General features: G+C 40.4%; 1 long non-coding RNA gene across 2 annotated transcripts in view; it reads left to right on the top strand.

Moving 5' to 3' along the window:
* Nucleotides 1–311: 311 nt before the first annotated feature.
* The window catches only part of LOC134879675 (uncharacterized), a 74,954-nt gene continuing 53,996 nt past the window's right edge, over nt 312–21,269 (top strand). The window contains exons 1-3 of one of the 2 annotated variants that reach the window (XR_010167859.1): nt 10,650–10,885; nt 11,006–11,087; nt 12,715–12,807. This is a non-coding gene — a long non-coding RNA (uncharacterized LOC134879675). Of the gene's footprint in view, nt 447–10,649; nt 10,886–11,005; nt 11,088–12,714; nt 12,808–21,269 lie in introns of those variants that run through there. The other variant, XR_010167858.1, reaches the window with a different exon arrangement.

A 21,269-nucleotide genomic window follows, 5' to 3' on the forward strand; every position in this document is an offset into this window, starting at 1 on the left:
TGTTCTACATTTGTGTGTATAATGTGAACATGTATAATCTTAATGACAAAAAAAATAAAATAATGTGTTTTATTGATACTTAAGAGACTGCCAATGGTTCAATTTGGGTTGTTATAATTGTGTGTTGCTGGAAATGGCATCATAAACGTTGTTTGGGTGTTTTACAGGCCTGTTAAAAGTAAATCAGACAAAGTACATAAATGACAGGAAGCTATGACAAAGTCCTGACGGAATAGCTGAGTGCTGGGAGACTCGTTAGCTAATAAGGTACAGCTGGGAGACAGGCAGGTGAGGAGACTGATTGGATGATTGGGAACAGGTGTGCAGAGCAGCAGAAAGCCATGGTGGACATGTGGGACATGATGGTGTCTGTCCAACAACACAAACATGAGACAGGAGGAGAGAGCAGGAGAACCATAGGCTGTTTGTTCAAGAAAAAGGGCTAGGTAAGCATGAGGGACACAAGTAACTTTAGGCAATATTTTATTAAATACAAGGAGCAATACTTTACTGCAGGTGTTCCTTGAAACTGTCAATGTGTGTCTGATTTTGATTCTGCTAACAGGCAGCTTCCTCATGCACAACATGTGCATTACATTTTATCAGTTTGGCTATTAAGGTTGATTGAAGTTGATGTGTTTAACTCAAATAATGCATTTTAAATGCTCTCTCTCTCTTGTACTCTATCTCTCTCATTCATTCATTAATGTAGCATCACAAGAAGGAGAACAATCTAAAACTTTGAATGGCCTCATACTGTACATCAGCAACAACATATGACAGAGGAGAAGCCTCTCTAAATATTTGCTTGACTTTCTGGAGCTGATGAGATAGACAGTTTGGATATGAACATAAATAATATGAAATAATTTAATATTTCAAGGATACCTTAAGTCTTCATGGTGACACATTTTCCAACTCTCCACCTTATCTGCTGATCATCTCATGTATCGTACTTAAGATAGTAATGGACACACACTACTTTTGAGTTTCCTCTGTTGCTTCATGGGTTGACATGACGTTTCTATGAAAGCATCATGTAACAAAGAGTGTTGTTGGAGTGCTGTCAGTTTAATATGCAGACTTTGTATCTGCCTCTCTAATGCTGCCACCCAAGGGCTTATATGAATTGTCCTTTTCTGATGAGGCTGTTCAGCTATTTATGTTGCTGTGTAATTTAGTATACGTGTTTATTATTACATGTAGTAAAAGTCACTACTTTTTTTTAGTATGATTTCAAATATGATTCGGTAAATCCTCATGGGTTCATAACAGTGAGTATGTTCCTTGGATGTTTAACACATTAGTTGCAAACAAACCATTTTTCCTATAATGGTAAATTAAATGTTTTGCTTATAATGAGAGGATGTGTGGTTCTCTCTCTTTCTTCGTGCTCATTTATATCCCTAGAATGTATTTGGCTTCCTTTTTTTGTCTGTTCTGCAAGCCTGGCACATTTTCTAGAAACATATGCATAATTTGGATGAATGTTTTATCTTGGGAAAAGCATGGATACTAATTTCAGTGATTTAAATAATTTTAATCACTGAGGCTTCTGGATAATACTCTGATGCAGTCATCCATTAAGCAGAGTGAATCTCCCACAGAAACAAAACATGGGGCTGGCCTTTACACACAGTGATTCTGCGTTCAGAACATTATATTCCCCCCCCTATTATTTTGCAGCATTTATTGACATTTAGGTGGAGTTTTAAAAATGAAGTCTCTGTGGAGGCAGTGTAATTGTATTTTGGACTGTGGATTTAAATATAAGAGGTATTGTGCAATTGAGCTTATGTGTGTTATACACTGCCCGGCCAAGAAAAAGGTCACAAGCCTGTGGGGGCAGTGCTATGATCTGGGGTTGCTGCAGTTGGTCTGGTCTAGGTTCAGCAACGTTATGTGCCCAAAGAATGAGGTCAGCTGACTACCTGAATATACTGAATGACCAGGTTATTCCATCAATGGATTTTTTCTTCCCTGATGGCACGGGCATGTTCCAAGATGACAATGCCAGGATCCATCGGCTCAAATTGTGAAAGAGTGGTTCAGGGAGCATGAGACATCATTTTCACACACGCATTGGCCACCACAGAGTCCAGACCTGAACCCGATTGAGAATATGTGGGATGTGCTGGAGAAGACTTTGCGCAGGGGGTTCGAATCTCCCGTCATCAATACTTGCCGAAAATGTAATGCAAGACAGAAATACATGTTGTGACATCACAGAAGCTTGTGGCACTCCTTCTAGTTCTCTGCACCTGCTTTTATTGTCTTGGATACAAGTGTGATGTTTTATTGACAAATGGCTTGAGGCAGTTATGTGAATAATAATTGTCCCGTATAAAAGAGTGTGTTTCTTTGCTGTGAACAGACAGCCAGCAGCAGTAATCTCTATTCACAGATGAGGTGGAGGATGGGAGAGATGATTGATTGGCAGTTAGAGGAGAACAGAGGGATTCACTCTGGACTGTTGGTTTCACAGTGAGGCTGTCTGTAACAACAACAGAGAGACAAAGAAGACAGGCAATTGTGCAATGGTTCATTAGCTTTAATACTACACTCGGGAAGTCAACGTTGTTCGATACAAATACTGTCAGACTCCACTATGAAATTGCATATTGAGGAAAATAAAATGTCTGGAAGCAATAACACATTTAACTGCAGATCATTAAAATGCACATACAGTATACAGGCCTGCCAACCCAAGCTGTAATTTTTAGATTTACTGAACTGTGAAACTAACATCAGGGAAAATACACTTGCGTTCCTGAAGAGACAGCTTTTTAAAATATCACTTCCACTGTATATTTATCATCACCAGTAAAAGCAGGGTTTCACATTACAGAAGACGTACCCCCTTTTCACAGAAACAGCTGAAATGTATCATCACCATCATCATCTCTGGACAATGTCACTCATTTGAACCTGTGTGTCAATGTAATGTGTGCACAGAGATATGGTTGTAAATGTGTATCACTGGCCTTGTGTCTTTCAGATTAAGGGCTTTAGCAACACATTTCAATCACAAGAAATGAGAGCCATTCGGGAAGAGGATTAAGAGATTGAGAATTAAAGCCCAAACCGACAATACATTTATTAACTCCATCCTCTCTGATATGATCCCTGCTGTTCTCCATCATGTTGTGCCCCAGACAGTGCGGCTGTCACCCATCAATCAATGAGAGCTATTAGTCCAGTCCCTCTTGTGGACAGTTAACTATCAGCCAGTAAATCATTGGAGCTATATAGAAAGCTGATAATAGCCTTGGTTCGGCTGTAGGAAAGATTACTGTAGAGTGGTTTAAATCCTGTTTAAACTCCTGTGTTATCTCAACCCTCTGTCACTGTGTTCAGAAGCTACATTTAGCCACTAAATTGTGATCAGATACTCTTTATGTGATGGTCACAGATCAGCGTTGCGATAATTGCTTCCCAGATGAAACCAGGGGATTGTGGGTATTCCGTTAAGCCTTCTAATTTAAAGTCCAATCACCCAATTGCATGGTGGGTTATGACTCCATTATTGTCAATTAGCTTTTAATAGATTGTGAACAGAAAAACAAGTTGGTGATGAACAATATGAATAGATTCAGAGGGATTTATTTCAGTAGTGAACAAACACAACAACAGAAAATAAAAGCATGTTATTTAATAGGACAACACGGTTTGTTGTAGTCAGCAAAGCACGAGTGTTGCTATGACATCCTTTCACACTCTGTGGAAGAAGAAACATCCGGTGATACAGAGGATTAACTCCCCTAAGTGAGTGTAGAGAGGAGCTTGGTTAGTGGAGGTGAACTGAGCTTCCTGTTGTCTCAGTCCTGCTGGACTCGCTGCCAATGTCCTCCGCTGGACTCTCAGCAGTCATTGGACTCTCAGTGGTATAACAAGTGGCAGGATCATAGCTGCAGTCTGAGTGTTTAAGATAGAGATAAGTACTTTATTGATCCCAATTTGGGATTTTTTTGCATTGCAGCAATATAAAGACAAGACAGTGTGTATAAAGTAAGTGTGTATCAATAAATGATTTTGAATTTGTTCATCTAGCATTGATTCCAATAAGATGTAAAAGCACTAAGGTTTAGTTATCCTTTTCATTAGGAGGAGTGTTTATAACATTGCATTTTACAGCTCAGTTAGTCCTTATCCCTATTTTATCTTATGTTCGCTTTTGGTTCTAATGAGAAATACATTAATAAAACACAATCTCTATCAAAGACTCACTTTAAACGTATCTTAGTTTTTCTTGACTTACTAACTCTGTGTTTTGTGGGTTGGTGAGAAGTTCTCCTCTGATCTTGTTCACAGTATTTGGACCCCACTCTGTAAAACAGGACCAATGAACATCTGATTCATTTGGCGGCTCATTTATTTCACTCTGCACTGTGAAGCTCCAGCGCTCTAATTGAAAGTAAAAGCTTCACTTTCTTCGGACATGATTCAGCAAAATGCAAAGCATTTTTACTGAAAGGATTGGATCTTTGAAATGGAAAATACAACATACTGTCAGAATCAGTAGATGGATCCCTCTGGGACTCAGTTTATAAAACATGCATTAAGAGAAAACTGCTGATCATGTTAAACCAACTTGAATGTACGATATTGTAAGAAATGTTCGTTTATTCGAAGCCCAGGTGTCGATTCAAAAGAAAGAAAGCAAACCTCCTCTTGTAAGTTTTTAAAAGGAGTATTTAATAAAGGATGCAGCAGTAGGTTTTACAAAAGTTTCACAGCTGTGGCTCAATAGCCCGGGACACGCGTCCACAGGCCACTGACTGAGTGGAGCTCATCAGTAGTTACTGTCTGGCGGTCCGGACCAAATAGAGGTCGGTTCTACAATACAACCATGTTTTATAGAACCACCCCTTTCCGACCAAACAATAAACAACTTCAAAATAAGACGCTCTCCGCTCTCGTGTTCTCATTGGTTGGTAGTGGGGGGTTGGATCCTGTTGGCCGCTTGTCACATGGGGTTCTCCGGACTCTTCTATAGGCTGACGTCGTCGGGGGCGGGTCCTCTTATGACGTCACCGTCGCCATATTGTTAGCGAAGTCCTGGAGCTCTCAACTACAATATTCTATTATGCAATCCTTCTGAGGTTTATCAGGTATTAAACATGCAATAGTATCATTGCAGCATCAATGAGTGAGAGGTAGAGGCGGTGTGTTTAGTATGTAACTCCACTGGTCCTTCTCCCTCTACTCGTATATACAATACAATATTAGCTTTATGCTATCTGAGGCTAAAAACAACATCCGGTAATACTACCGGAAGTGGACAAATATGATCCGTCCAGAAACAGTGAATTATCTTTGAAAGTTCTGCTCCAATATATTGATTATTTCTAACAATATATAGCCACACAAAAGGTTTTCTAGACATTTAAACATCACCTTCCTGTACAACATGCTTTGTTTGAGTCAGACGGCAAGCTGTTTGTATCTTTGTCTCTTTTGTGGGATACATTTCGAGGTCCTTTTTAGAAGGTCTGCTGAGACCAGAGGCCTGTATCACGAATCCAGTTCAACATACCCTGGATATGTTTGAGTTGTCTGGCTTAATTAAACCTAACAAACGTGATCTCACTATTCGGTGCTACGACGCTGGTTATCAACTCGGTAAGTCAACCCAGGGTTTCTCTGTCCGGCTATGAGCACGTTCACGTGAAATAGGCGGAGTTAGCAACATTTGACCAATCACAAACCTGGAGAAGCAAACTGACAGTGGAGCGTCATACGTCGTGAATGAAAAGTAAACTATCATGTTAGAAAAGTAAGAAGTTAAACTTTAAATATACATGAATTAAACACTTGATCCAGGATAAAACCAACATAGTTGCAGCTGGAGGTGCAGGAAGAACAGCTGGTAAAAAAACTACCAAGTGTTTGAATGCATAAATTGACATGTTTTTAATATCACTCCCCCCCCCCATCTAAGAAATGAATGGATCTGACACTTTAATTACACTTTTTTTCGTCAACTTAATGTTTTTTTTTCATACAGTATGCGGCACTGTAATTGTTGCACGGCCTGATCTGGCTCGAGGAGCTGACACATAAGGAAATATATATTATGATGTGATTGATGTGTTGATTTGAATGATAAATGCGAAACATCCACGTCTGTCTTACAGTACCGTGGAATGTAGGAAATGCTCTGAATAACTTTGCTCCCGTTACTACTGTTGTGGCAGATAATCAAGTAAGCTTGCTTGCCACAAATGTAATAATAGTCTAATTGCTCTGAAGATGGGCAGTGGTTCTATTAATTTTCATTTTCACACAGTCGGCGAGTTTGCCGTCCATCGTTCCTGCATACGGCAGTTTAAACTGTATTTCTATATGCTGTAGTATGACTATAGCTTTAAATTCCCCACACAGAGCTCTGATTGGTCAGCTGGCGGGGCTTTCACTGAGTTGATCTCTTATCTGGAACATAGCCTGCTCCGGAGCAGGTGTTCAGCATAAGTTACCATGGAGAGTTACCCCGGTAAGAAGGGAACCAGCGTCGTAGGACCGAAAACCCCCACACTTTTTCTTATGCCTCTTCCTTTCCCCTTCATGTTTTCATCTGTTAGTGATATTTTCTTTCCCTTCAGCCGCCTTCACACACGTCCTAATGTAGTATGATGAGAATGAGGCATAATGAAACAGCTTAACTCTATGTTTTAATCCTTTCTGTATTAGTTGTGCATTGTTATTTTTTTTGCTTTATACAATGGTGTAAGTGTTGAGTCAAGTCGGTGTTATTATGACACATTTTTTTTATTACAAAACAGCTTTTTTGCTAAAAGACAAATCAATCCAGTCGTTGAACCTTTGTTTATTCTATGCTCACAAAGTAAAACTGTTATTTTATGCTTTGCAATTACAAGTCATGGAGTGGCAGAAGCTTCTCCTAATGCTCTTTCGTTGGCTGCTGTAAGAGAATCTAATTGGAGCTTAATATGGTCAGATTAAAGTGGACATCCTCATTATAATTGAAGTGGCTGAAGTGCTGGGGGATCAGCATTGCGGGTACTAGGTTTTGCTTGGTGTCCCGAATGTTATGATGATGTCAATTCCCTCTGGTTAAAGCTCATATGTTTTTCAAGCTTCCAATCACTTTTAATTTTTTTGTATACCAAATACTTCTGACAAGTCGTTATTGTTAGTATCATAATGGTCTTTCAGCTGCTTGATCTATCAACTCATCTCTCCGGACTCTCAGTTTTTTTCAAATATAGTTTGTGGACTTCAACAACATTCTACACTACTCTTCATAGAGATGTTGTTCCTCTGGTGATTTGTAGGGATATCACTGGATAACAAAATGTTTTTGCTCTATTGATCTCAAGCTGTGTACTTCCACTCTCAAACATGGCTGCGTTCAGCTTTGGCTGCAGTAATCCCTTTATTTCCAAAGTCATTCTCATATTGAGAGCTTTGCTCAGTTCACGGCCACTGAACTGATTTCAGCCTGCATTGAATCTAATGTGAAATGTAATGCAATTAAAACACTTTATTGAACATTGAAGTTCCCGTTACCTTTTTATAATAGCTTATTTATCATTACCATTTCTGAAAAACCACATAGAATACTCTATATCTCAACTGCAGCTAATGACGTTTCAATATGCAGCTGGAAAAATCACAATATTTGTCTTTGTTACAACTGCATAGTTAACATGTTCTTGTTTTAATTGCAATTAACATCTTTAGGTACATCTGTAGCATGAAGTCTGCATCCAGGTTCAAAATTATTGGAACGTGTCTTACTCACAACCTGTATCCGTAATATCTGTAGTACTGGTCGTGACATTTTACTCATCATTACAGAAGTCCTCTCTGGTGTTGTATTTCGAAACAGTCAGTTTTCTACCATATCAACATATTAAAAACTCTAATGATGAATCTAATGATTGCCTATGATGAATGGAATATTCAGCTCACATACACATTATCACAATCCTGCATGTCTTTGTACCGAGGCTTGCGTGTGTTTACATAATTTTCCTGCTATCATATTTGCAATGACTGTCAGATTATCTGCAGGTAGATAATAAGCCACAGACAGATTCAGCCACGCTCCCTATCAGGTTTTTTTTTTAAAGCAGAACTGTCACAGTGAATCACCGATCTTCAGGGTGAATTAAAATGAAGATCTCAGATCAAGCGGTGCCATTGCATTTGCATATTACATACAACGTTGCCATAGAAAGCTTGTTTCAACTTTCTGTTCAAAATGTTGTTGTGCATATTTTGTCCTTCAATATATTTGTCTTTGACCTGCCTGCTCCCTTGGATATGTATGGAACACCTTGATCAGTTTTGATGTGCATTATGTCATAATCAGATCAGTTATAATATTATGCTGAAGTTTGAGACTTTTTCATAGGGGTATTTGTTCAAAATTGTTGGGGTTTCTGCAGACCTGTAGCAGACAATCTGCAAATTAGTGTAAAAACTGAAAGTTGGGAAATGGAAATATCATCAGCTATTTCAGTAGGTTTTTATGTATTTATTTGTATCTAATGCATGTTGATATGTAATATAAATTAAAATCCATAGCAAGTATTTAAGTCAGATTATTAGAGGTGGGTGAATGAGGAAAACACGGACATGTTATCATGTCCGTGTTTTCCTGTAAGGTTGAGCTGCTGGTAAAAGATGTGTAATGCACTCTTCTCAAACTGACATTTAAAGTGTGGACTGTCATTTGTTAGCTAAGCCAATCTTAAAATAAAGACATCTATCTTGGCAAACTTTCACCTCATCCTTTTGAAGGAATAGCAAACATGCTCTATTGTGTGTACCTCCACAATGAACATGCAAGCCGCCCCCTCGGCTGGATCAAGGTAAGTAACCCCTATGCGTAACATCCCCACTGCAGAGTGTGTTTCTCAGTGGGAGGTTTACAGAGCAGCAGCAGTGAGGATGTGAGAAATTAATAAAGAAAGAGACAAAGAGTGAGGGGTGTGTGACACTCTTACATGGAAAATGTGTCTTTTGAGATCAGTCCTTGAGGGAAAATTATAAATGGGATCAAGAGCGGCGTGTTGATGTTGTTCTGCCTCAATGACACAGAGAGTCAACAGCTGCTTGTCGTGCTAAAAGCCTCATCAGCCTGACTGCCCTCCTGATATTTACTCATGTGCATACACACACACACATACAGACACCCACACAGACACATGAATGCACCAGAGAGTCGAGAAATCAGAGCTGTCCCTCAGGGAATTACATGATATTGAGAGGTCAATTCAACAATGGAGGAATGTAACATTTCTCTTTATGGGAAGTTGTATCATTAGAAACACAGAAATATGTGGCTTATTCTGTGGTTTGTGGTTCTGTAAGATCTAAAGATTACTCTCTTGTTTACAGCTCATGCATTGTTCATTTCCTTAAAACTGTTTTTTTTTAATGTATTTACTTAAAGATGTAGACTTGTTTTTTTGTAAAGACAAGATACTTAGGCTAACATAATTTTATCCAAGCAATGAAGTGGAGGTCAGAGAGCTAGAAAAACTCATCAGACTAAGGAAGTAAATTGAACATGACTTGAAGTTCAAATGAAACCCAACAAAGTGTGGTTACTCCAGCTCTGCTCTGATCCCAGAACAATCAGTGTACTGGTTTTTTTGAATGGTCCATAAGTCATGCTTTGGCATCTGTGAGTTATCAATCAAATCTTTAAAATGTTTACATTCTTGCCTCTCCATCACATTTGGCATTCTGTAGTTTATCAATTTTATATTACAGTGAATGCAGGCAGGGGATGTTAGAAAGCTCCCATCAGGGCTGTTTATATCTCACACTGCTGATGGAGCTCTTACTATATTGGAGTTGTCAATATCGCCTCTTCTGCAGAGTAATAGTAATGTGTGAGAAGAGGGTGCATGTGTGTGATAAGCTCAGCTGAGAAGTGTTTTGATATCCAGGCAACTTTTTTGCTGTTGTGAAATGAACTGTTAAATTAGATTTTCTTTCTCACTAAAGATACATTAGATAGTTCCTTCTGATATAGTTCATTTTAAAGCATCATTAACTTATTAATGCTGGCATGGTTTACCTTTGCATACTGAGGCAAAAAAAACAAACATACATTTATTAAATATAAAATGGTTATTTATCAATACAAATGGATCAGTAGAAACGTAACTATTAAAGAAGAGTGAACACAAAATAGTAAATAAATGGTGTCAGGAAATACTTTTAGAGTTGGATGGTGACGTGCACTAGAGCATATTTACGTTAAGATATCGATGAGAGATTATGTTATAGTCATGAATCACAGTTTGCTCAGTATTCAAACTATCTTTTTGTTTGACTGCAGAATCACCAGTGCCTTTTGCTCAGACTATCATGTTTCTATTGTCCTCGTCTTTCAAAGAGGTGTCGGGCAACAAGTATGTTCTCTTCTCATCTTCTACTGTATAGCAAATGTTATTTGACACAGTCTTTTCAAGGTCTCTCAGACTGACCATCAAACTGAATTTAAAGAATGCTAAACAAAATATATTTTATTGCCTGAATACCAGTTTAGAAAATGATTGGCCTGAGGTCACATGACAATAGGATGAGTTGATGTGTATGATTGGTTGTGTTTTAAATGTAGAGCTTTTTTTGTTTTCCTGCTTCTGCTCTATTTGAATGTTATCAGTTTTATCCTGATGGAAGCCAAAGGCCGATACATGTTGGCCTACATAACAACCAAGTGGTTTTAACTTTTTGAGGATTTACCTAATGAGTGTAGGAGGACAACCTGAAGCAAGGTCTTTTACTATCTGTATTGGGAAACATACTGGGACAAGCTAAATAATGTTGAGCTGTGTGCTTTAATGGAAGTTGTTTTTAAGAAAAAGCAAAAGGTTTACAAAAAAGGCAGATTACAATTTAGGTAAAACAATTGGAAACACCAGCAGTTTTTACACAACAGACAATTTAAAATGTTACTTTAGGAAAGTCACAGGTGTAATGAATTACTCTAACGAGGACATGTGTGATTGATCTTCACCAGTTCCAGTTCCAGGTCCATGTTTAATGTGTATGCTAGCTCAGTAGCAATGCTTAATGAAACACTTCAGAGGAAGACATCCATGGTAAGTGTTATTAACTACAGCTGTGCTTCTCCTAAAGATAATTTAAAAAAAACCTTTTAACCAGAGCTTTTATTCAGCTGAATACTGTTGGAAAAAGGGTTTGCCCTCCTGCTACTTTGAGCCATATGCAATTATACCAGACTGGCAGAACCTGCTGTCTATGTGAAGGTCAGGGTGTTTAAAGTGCTGCTGGGTTAAGGTTGAGTGTGCTGTACAAGCTGTCACTGAATAAGAGGTCCAGAGTTACAATGGAGGGTCATTTTTTAGGCCTGTTTCTCAACAGGGTCTCAACTGCTGTTAAGTGCTGCTTTATTGCAACGGTACCTGTGGTAATGTGTTGGGGATGAGAAGCAGTGTAATGCTCATTTTGGATGCAGTGCCACGGAGAGGGCAAGCTTTATCAGTTATCATTGTGTCTTATCTTTTTCCTTCAGTTCTCATTAGCCTGCTGTGGTCTACTCATCCCACCAGAGTAAAACTAGGCTTGGCAAAGATGCCACAGAAAACATTGCTGTTGGTTTCCCGGCTGTGACAACATTCATATTTGGAGTGCAGCTTTAAATTAATGAGCCTTAACATCAATATAGTAATAGAACCTGTTTTCGTTGGTGCTCCAAATTACTAAAAACTGAGCCCCCATCACAAATAAATCAATGAATCAAGTGTGTGAGCAGCATCTGCTTTGGTTATTTGATTCAGCCTGACTCTTTCATTTAAGTGGATAATCTGCTCTCACTCTCTGTTTCACTCCAATTGCTTTTCACTGCGATTGCAGGTAGCTGTTCCACCTGCTCTCTTTCTCTAACAAGGCTGGCCAATAATTCATCATCACTGCTGTGCTTTTCAGAGTACCTTTTATAAGTGAATTAAGTGGAGGGAATAAACTGAATAAACACCCCTGTTAAGACATGAATCCATTATTCATTGTAAACAAAAGCTATCACTGCTGAATAGAAAACTTCACATTTATTCACATTGTATGTGTATACCTATAGAGCATATGGTGCTATAATGACTTTGACTTGTTTGCTCTTTTCTTATCTCATTTCTATTTTCGTAGTACATATTTAAACATGTGTTGGTATTGGCAGTGGGAAGCAGATGACTTTTCATGTGGTTAGAACCAGACTCAATGTGAAATGTGGTAATTATTTAGCATAAGGAATATCTCTGTGTGCCTTGGGGGGGGGTGTGTGTGTGTGTGTGTGTGAAGCTATTAGTCTGGTGTTTTCTAATATCCTCTGCCACATCTCATGTGATCTCCTCACCTCTGACGGGGTCTCCCCACTGTGGCAGCGAAATTAAAATACCTTTTAGTTCTTCTGGGGATAGATGAGCTGCAGGTGCCTCTCTGTTAGGGAGAGGGTAGACCAATTTAATCTGCAGGCTCAGATCATGTTAGCATTTACTCCCGTGAAGGCTCATTACAATTTTCCTGCTGATATATTCAAGATAATTGGAACATTGTGACCATTTTTTCTTTTCATACATGTGCATTGATAAACTCTGACAATCCAACACAATGACATGTTGTTGCAGCTAAACTGAAAAATAAACAAGGAAACTGTCCATGATTTAAAGGGTAAAACATTTAAACCTCTGTCTTCTCTCTCTTTGTCTCTTCTAGGTAAGACATCCAACCGTGTGTCTGTTTTCTTGTTTGTGGGACAACAAAAAACCTGCAGTAATTTAATGCAACAACTTAAACTCTGTACTGACGGTAAGAACTTTTATTTTCCATATTTTTGGAGCAAAATCCCAAGCTTGTGTCTGTCGTGTACTGATTGGCTCTCCAGGTTAAGTGTCAGCAATTATTTTTGTTGGATCGACTGATGTGTGAGCGTTACTTTAGTGTCCTGGGAGAAACGTTTATTTGATCTGTTGTCTTCCTTCTTCCATTATTCTTAAGTGAGAGTTTGTTCCTTCTATTCTAGTCGTTCCCTTTTCTCGGCCACAGTTTGTCACCAGCCTACCTCACAACATATTCCTAAAGAGGCTTTACAAACTGATTGTGGGTCCACTGATTGCTCTCGATTTAAACAATTGTGAATAGGCTGATGTAATGTAGCCTCTTGTTGTGGGTTTGTGTTTAATAGCAGAAGCATGTCTAAGGTGGAACTACTGTGTAATTTATTTGAGCTATCTTTCATGTTGGTTGGTTTCCTGCTGTGCTGAGTTGTGTTTCTATAGTCTTTGTTCCAGCACTCTGCCTGTTGCTGCCTCATAGTCCTGACTCTCAGCAGTGAGACTGACTGAGTTTGGCTGTTTGGGTTCACTGTAGAGATGAATGGTCATATGGACACATGCTGACAGTGTTACTGGCTGTGAGGCAGCAGTCTGTTCCTAAATATACTGTGTTACTGAGGGGCTGCTAATGCATTTCAACATTAGACTGGGGTGCTGCGTGGCTTTGTGAGTGTTCCCTACAGATCTCACGCCATTATTAATATAAATACTCTGCACTGTCTGCAGTACAACACAATATGTGAGAGAGGGTATCCATTTTATTCTTTGCTGTTATTCTTTGGGTGAACGAAAAGATAAAAGTATCATTATTCAGTCCACAGCCACACTTTGCTCCAGCAGTGATGCATTGATTGAAACTTCTTAGGTACAAAATTGTCAGAATTCGACAAAACACAAACCACATGCATGCTGGGAGCCTTCACTTTACAAAAGACCATACATCCATCCAGCAGTTTATAAAAACATATTCAATTCAATGTACACAGCAGGATCAACATTCCCATACGAGAAAGCGAGAAATGTTGCAAATGTAATATTAAACTAATGTTTTCATAGAGCAAATACAGTTATTTAAAGGAAAAGAAAATGGTCTGGAAAAAGTAAAATGGATGAAACAAGCTTGGGGCATCAGAGCTGCATGATAGTGTTTTTGCATGTGACTTCGGTTTTGTACGATCCTGCTTTTTTATATATTTGTTTGTGTCTCGGCTACAAACTGTACTTCTGAATCATAGTTTTGCTGTTTTTTGTTCATTCTGTCCTAGTTAAATTATCCCAGAACCTTTTTTTTTTATATACCAGCTACAAACCACCAGGTTCAAGGCCACCAGATTGGCTAAAACACTATTGTGACACTGCTGTAATGCAGAAGCAAGTTTTGCTTTTACTATATTTCATCGCAGAACAAAAAAAGCGTATAATAATTGAATAAATACAACTTTAAATTACCTCTAACATTTGATCTATCTCACCGGACCTCATCCCCAAAGTAATACAAGCTCAAAGTCTCATTTCTATTTTGCTTTTAACTGAGGTTTAGTTATACAATCTGAATGCAGCATCATTGATGTGCCAAATGAAATGGAACTGCTGTACAACTAAAAGTAATGAAGCCAGGATTGATTTATATAGCACTCGAGTGAGAGGGAGAGAGAACAGATACACAGTGGGAAAGGTTAAACAAGCGAGACATGTGAGAAGGTTTCACAAAAGAAGAAGGAAGATAAAATCTCTCACAACAGTTTTCCATCCTTTGCACGTCGTCCAGCACTGGAATATTGACGGTCTGTCTCCCACTCTCTCTCAAAGAGCTCTCGATAAGTAGAGCTGAGACTGACTGGCAGAAAAAAAACTTTTGATTGTTAAGGCATAGGTGTAATGATATCGACCATCATCACTGTTTTGAAGTCCACACAGTCCTGCACAAACACTTATTGGCAGCATAGAGGGCAATTCATAGTTTTTAGTTTTTTTGTTAAATAAGACACCATCAGTCTTCTGTCCACTTGGGCACTTTGCACATCATCAGCAAAGACATTTTCACAGACACTTGTTTGTGCCAAAACAATATTGTGTGCTTGACTTCATGGTCTTCACAGTTGCTGCTGTGTGATTGATAGAGCAGTCAGTCCATGAAAATGTCCAACACCCTTTCTTTATGTAGGGCTCTTCAGTAAAGCAGACTTTTATCATCGTTCTTCAGCTCAGCGCTATTTGAATTGAAGACTCAATCACAGAACTTCCGGTGTGTAGTTGAGGTTAGTTTTTGTCCTTCTTTCATAGAGGAACTGACATATTTGGGATGTAATTTGATTTCTCCTTTATTTTGGGCCGACAGTTGCCCATTCTCGTTTTGGTAAAACTGAGTGTTGCTGGTCTAAGTCCCAGGAGATTGGATGGTTACTTTTAGGGGTGCTGGTTTGGTTCCTGGGTGCTCAGACCTCTATACTGCTCCCTACCTTACTCGGCCCTTTGTACTAGGATTGGTTAAATGCAGCAACTAAAGTTTTAATACACATTCATTCACTGCTACTTCCATTGAATGCATTTTCCCTGTGTCATTCCATTTTAATACACAAACCTTAATATATGGACATCTATAGTTTGATTGCTTTGCATGTGTGGATTGCATGGGTTATTACCGACATCTGATGACAATTGATGACAACACGGCCTGGACAAAAGACCAGGCCGTGTACTTACTGCCCAGATCTGGCTACATACACATAACAGACTCAAATAGAATAACCTCATATCAACGAACGGGCAGAAAGTAGTACGGTTCATTTTATCTCAGTTGTGGCCAAACAGCCAAATTTCCTCAACCTGAAAATACACTAAAGTACCAGTGAATATCAAGCTAAAGCAGCGCTATTGGAATTTGTTGTCACAAAAATTTAATAAATATGATTTTTTTTTTTTGTTTATCTGTTGCATGGACCTCACGTTATAGTCTTCTACAAAAACAATTCCCTTATTATTGAGTAGAATAGTCAGCCAACTTGTTGTTGTTAAAATCCCTTGACAATGTTACCCATAATGCATCATTTCACTGTTGCCATGGCAAAATCTCTGCATCTGAGACATTCCATTTTAGAACACATGAGATCATCAACGGTGATGTCCTCGACGGTGATGTAATACATCAGAATGTCATCACTCTGGCTTTGATAATTGTGCTTTGTGACATCATCAAATTCCAAATGAGAATCGATAAAACCAGTCTTTGTTCTTGTTCAAAGGCATAGCTAATCTTGGTTTAGCTGTTACCAGTCCAACACTGACCACACAAAACAAACCTCAACTTCTGTTGGAAAACAATTAGTATTACCACTTTCTACTGCATTATATTATAGTCTGTCCTCTGAAGTCATCATACAGAAATGGCAGACAGTAACGAACAAATGGAAATGGTAGGCGAGCTCGATAACACAATGACACCTTTCCTTGAGCTGAATAATGTTTTTTTGCAGCTAAAGAAAAGGCGTCAGCATGTCGAGGATTCTTTGAAGGAGGCGAAAGCTGAGAAAGAGGACTTAATGAGCAAGAACATGGCTTTGAGGGACACGATCCAGGGTTTGAGCAATGAGCGTGATAGTGACACCATGGGGAAGGAACTTGTGGATCTCAACCAACAGCTTGGTGTTTTTGAAGAAGGGTCGTCCCAGGACAAACTCGGGGGTGAGCGCGATGGGGTGAGTAGAATTCTTGGGACTGTCGAAAAGCAGGTCAAGAGCCTACATCGGGAAATGCAATCCATAAAAAACAGGTTCAGCAGCATTCCATGTCAGGGGGAGGAGTATGAGGCTCTGAAGGCCGAGGAACTTGACATAAGGCAAAAATGTGCCTACCTCGATATAGAGGTGAGGGAACTTAATGAGAAGATCCAAAACTACTGCACCATAGAGGCCACCATGTTCCAGGGCATGATTCCACAAACAAGCAATTGGAGCTTCAACTACAGATTCTGGAGGAAGAGCGGGATGTTAAGTATGATGAGCTGACTAGCATAAATGATGTCAAAGCTGAGTATCAAGATGCACTGTCTAGGCAGAGAGCGCTTCATGTTCAGATTGAGGAGGTGCGTTCAACGATCCAATTCTTTACTGCTACAAGGGAATCGCTCGTTGGATGGAGATCTGACACAGAGGAAATCACCAGAGTAAATAATTCCCTTGAGAAAGAACTAGAGTTTCTCAAGCACAGGAATGAGCAGCTTCAGGAACGTTACCAGCTGTCTAAGGCAGAGATAGAGTGGGTTTGCTGGCAGCACCAGGCTCTGCAGCAGGACGTTGAGGATCTCAGGACAGTGCTTGAAAAGGAGAGCAGAGTGCAGAGTCATATAGATGCATTGACAGTGTCAAATGAGGAAGAAAGGAGTCTAACTGGCAAGTTGCAAGTACAAATCTCTAAACTTTCAAAGAGGCTTCTGGGTTTCAATAATCTGCAGGGGTCATACAACAATGCGAAGGCTGAAAAAGGGTTGATTTTCCAGCAAAATCAGTTATTGCAACAACAGAAAGAGCAGTTGTGTCGAGACCTTCAAAATGCGGACACAATTTGGGGAGATTGCAACGAAATGGTGACAGCAAAAGACACATTGAGCCATGAAAATATCTTGCTGCAAAAAGACATTTTGCAGCTCAAGGAAAGGCAAAAGCGTTTCGTAGACCTAGAGGCCACTTTCAAGGAGGCAAAAGCTGAGAAAGAGGGGGTTTGCGGGCAGAACCAGGCTCTGCAGCAGGAGTTTGAGGTTCTCAGGACGGAGCTTGAAAAGGAAAGCACAGTACACAGTGAGATAGACGCAATGACAGCGTCAAATGAGGAGGAAAGGCGTCAAACTGGCAAGTTGCAAGTAGATATTTCTGAGCTTTCAAAGAGGCTTCTGGGTTTAGAGGATCTGCAGGAGTCATACGACATTGTGAAGGCAGAAAAAGAATCGATTTTCCAGCAAAATCAGTTATTGCAACAACAGAAAGAGCAGTTGTGTCGAGACCTTCAAAATGAGGGCAACATGAGGGGAGATTGCTACGAAATGGTGACAGCAAAAGACACCTTGAGCCATGAAAATATCTTGCTGCAAAAAGACATTTTGCAGCTCAAGGAAAGGCAAAAGCGTTTCCTGGACCTAGAGGACACTTTCAAGGAGGCAAAAGCTGAGAAAGAGGGGGTTTGCAGGCAGAACCAAGCTCTGCAGCAGGAGGTTGAGGATCTCAGGACGGAACTTGAAAAGGAGAGCACAGTACAGAGTGAGATAGATGCAATGACAGCGTCAAATGAGGAGGAAAGGCGTCAAACTGGCAAGTTGCAAGTAGATATTTCTGAGCTTTCAAAGAGGCTTCTGGGTTTAGAGGATCTGCAGGAGTCATACAAAATTGCGAAGGCAGAAAAAGAGTCTATTTTCCAGCAAAATCAGTTATTGCAACAACAGAAAGAGGAGATGTGTCGAGACCTTCAAAGTGAGGGCATCATGAGGGGAGATTGCTACGAAATGGTGACTGTAAAAGACACCTTGATCCATGAAAATGTCTTGCTGCAAAAAGACATTTTGCAGCTCATGGAAAGGCAAAAGCGTTTCCTGGACCTAGAGGACACTTTCAAGGAGGCAAAAGCTGAGAAAGAGGGGGTTTGCAGGCAGAACCAAGCTCTGCAGCAGGACGTTAAAGATCTCAGGAAAGAGCTTGAAAAGGAGAGCACAGTGCAGAGTGAGATAGACGCAATAACAGCGTCAATTGAGGAGGAAAGGCATCAAACTGGCAAGTTGCAAGTAGATATTTCTGAGCTTTCAAAGAGGCTTCTGGGTTTAGAGGATCTGCAGGGGTCATACGACATTGTGAAGGCAGAAAAAGAATCGATTTTCCAGCAAAATCAGTTATTGCAACAACAGAAAGAGCAGTTGTGTCGAGACCTTCAAAATGAGGGCAACATGAGGGGAGATTGCTACGAAATGGTGACAGCAAAAGACACCTTGAGCCATGAAAATATCTTGCTGCAAAAAGACATTTTGCAGCTCAAGGAAAGGCAAAAGCGTTTCCTGGACCTAGAGGACACTTTCAAGGAGGCAAAAGCTGAGAAAGAGGGGGTTTGCAGGCAGAACCAAGCTCTGCTGCAGGAGGTTGAGGATCTCAGGACGGAGCTTGAAAAGGAGAGCACAGTACAGAGTGAGATAGATGCAATGACAGCGTCAAATGAGGAGGAAAGGCGTCAAACTGGCAAGTTGCAAGTAGATATTTCTGAGCTTTCAAAGAGGCTTCTGGGTTTAGAGGATCTGCAGGAGTCATACAAAATTGCGAAGGCAGAAAAAGAGTCTATTTTCCAGCAAAATCAGTTATTGCAACAACAGAAAGAGGAGATGTGTCGAGACCTTCAAAGTGAGGGCATCATGAGGGGAGATTGCTACAAAATGGTGACTACAAAAGACACCTTGATCCATGAAAATGTCTTGCTGCAAAAAGACATTTTGCAGCTCATGGAAAGGCAAAAGCGTTTCCTGGACCTAGAGGACACTTTCAAGGAGGCAAAAGCTGAGAAAGAGGGGGTTTGCAGGCAGAACCAGGCTCTGCAGCAGGACGTTAAAGATCTCAGGAAAGAGCTTGAAAAGGAGAGCACAGTGCAGAGTGAGATAGACGCAATAACAGCGTCAATTGAGGAGGAAAGGCATCAAACTGGCAAGTTGCAAGGAGAAATCTTTGACCTTACAAAGAGGCTTCTGGGTTTAGAGGATCTGCAGGGGTCATACGACATTGTGAAGGCAGAAAAAGAATCGATTTTCCAGCAAAATCAGTTATTGCAACAACAGAAAGAGCAGTTGTGTCGAGACCTTCAAAATGAGGGCAACATGAGGGGAGATTGCTACGAAATGATGACTGCAAAAGACACCTTGATCCATGAAAATGTCTTGCTGCAAAAAGACATTTTGCAGCTCATGGAAAGGCAAAAGCGTTTCCTGGACCTAGAGGACACTTTCAAGGAGGCAAAAGCTGAGAAAGAGGGGGTTTGCAGGCAGAACCAGGCTCTGCAGCAGGAGGTTGAGGATCTCATGACGGAGCTTGAAAAGGAGAGCACAGTACAGAGTGAGATAGATGCAATGACAGTGTCAAATGAGGAGGAAAGGCGTCAAACTGGCAAGTTGCAAGTAGATATTTCTGAGCTTTCAAAGAGGCTTCTGGGTTTAGAGGATCTGCAGGAGTCATACAAAATTGCAAAGGCAGAAAAAGAGTCTATTTTCCAGCAAAATCAGTTATTGCAACAACAGAAAGAGGAGTTGTGTCGAGACCTTCAAAGTGAGGGCATCATGAGGGGAGATTGCTACGAAATGGTGACTGCAAAAGACACCTTGATCCATGAAAATGTCTTGCTGCAAAAAGACATTTTGCAGCTCATGGAAAGGCAAAAGCGTTTCCTGGACCTAGAGGACACTTTCAACGAAGCGAAAGCTGAGAAAGAGGACTTAATGAGGAAGGACACGGCTTTGAGGGACACAATCCAAGGTTTGCGCAATGAGGTTCACAAGGAAAAGCATCTCAAGGTAAAGTTTGAGGCCTTGAATGCATCTAACGACACCCTGAGGCGTGATAGTGACGCCATGGGGAAGGAACTTGTGGATCTCAACCAACAGCTTGGTGTTTTGAAGAATGGTCGTTCTCATTTGGCAACACTCAATCACCTGGACGATTTGAACGTGGAGAATGACTACCTGCAAAAGGATATGGACGATGTCAATAAAGAGATTGATTGTAAGAAGCCCAAGCTCCTCAAACTGGAAGTCAGCGAAGCAGCCTCGCAGGTGAAACCGAGGTTTCTGAAAGATGTGCTCGCTGAGGCCCAGGAAAAACTTGGGGGCGAGCGTGATGGGGTGAGTAGGAGTCTTGGGGCTATCGAAGAGCAGCTCAAGATCCTACTTCGGGAAATGCAATCCATAAAAAACAGGTTCAGTAGCATTCCATGTCAGGGGGAGGAGTTCAAGACTCTGAAGGCAGAGGAACTTGGCGTAAAGCGAAAATGTGCCTACCTCCATAAAGAAGTGAGGGAACTTACTGAGAAGATCCAAAATAACTGCACCATAGAGGTCATGTTCCAGGGCATGATTTCCACAAACAAGCAATTGGAGATTCGACTACAGAATCTCGAGGAAGAGCGGAATTCTAAGTATGATGAGCTGACTAGCACGGATGCTGTCAAAGCTGAGTATCAAGATGCACTGTCTAGGCAGAGAGCGCTTAATGTTCAGATTGATGAGGAGCGTTCAGCGATCCAAGGCTTAAATGCTACAATGAAATCGCTCATTGCATTGGGACAGGACACAGAGGAAATCACCAGAGTAAACAATTCCCTTGAGAAAGAACTTACGTTTCTCAAGCACAGGAAAGAGCAGCTTCAGGAACGTTACCAGCTGTTTAAGGCAGAGACAGAGGGGGTTTGTTGGCAGAACCAGGC

The sequence above is a fragment of the Eleginops maclovinus genome, chromosome 18 (genome assembly GCF_036324505.1).
Source record: "Eleginops maclovinus isolate JMC-PN-2008 ecotype Puerto Natales chromosome 18, JC_Emac_rtc_rv5, whole genome shotgun sequence".
NCBI classification, from domain to species: domain Eukaryota; kingdom Metazoa; phylum Chordata; class Actinopteri; order Perciformes; family Eleginopidae; genus Eleginops; species Eleginops maclovinus.